The following is a 623-nucleotide window of genomic DNA, read 5'->3' as shown; positions in this document are numbered from 1 at the left end:
TGCTGCGGGGTGTGTGCGCATTGTGTCGGATGTAGTAGTGGCCGATAAATCTGTTACTGGAGATTTTCCCGTTTGGGTGCCTTATAAGCAGAGGCTGAGGGAACTGGCCTTATGTGGCCTGGAGCCGAGGTGTCTTTGGGGGGCACCTAACAGCACCGTTATCAAGAAGAGGGATCCTGGTACTTGACAGGAGCACGTGGCAGAATATGATGTAACTGGCTTAAGTCAAAATGAGAAGCTCAGGGTAGACATAAAGAAAAAGTTTTTCATCATGAGGGCAGGCCTCCAAAGAGGCTGCCCAGGGAGGCTGTGCAGTAGTCTCTATCCTTGAAGGGTTTCAAGACCCTTCAAGCCCTGAGCCACCTGCTTTTAAGCAGGAGGTTGAGCTAGGTGGCTTGCTAGTATCCTGAGTTACCCTGTGGTCCTCTACTGTTTTCTGTGAATGTCTGCTAATAATATTGCTTGAATTGACTCAGGAATTTGTAAGTGGTGTCATTCTGAATAGACTTAAAAACTTGATTTTTCTCAGATGTCTGAAAACGTCGTCTGTCAATTTTTTAGTGAATGAACTGACAGTTCTGAATAATTTGTATTAATTTTTACAGTAATCAGCCAAAATGACG

The sequence above is a fragment of the Pterocles gutturalis genome, unplaced genomic scaffold (assembly GCF_000699245.1).
Source record: "Pterocles gutturalis isolate BGI_N339 unplaced genomic scaffold, ASM69924v1 scaffold33168, whole genome shotgun sequence".
Classification (NCBI taxonomy): Eukaryota; Metazoa; Chordata; class Aves; order Pterocliformes; family Pteroclidae; genus Pterocles; species Pterocles gutturalis.
Note: the sequence above shows the minus strand (reverse complement) of the source record.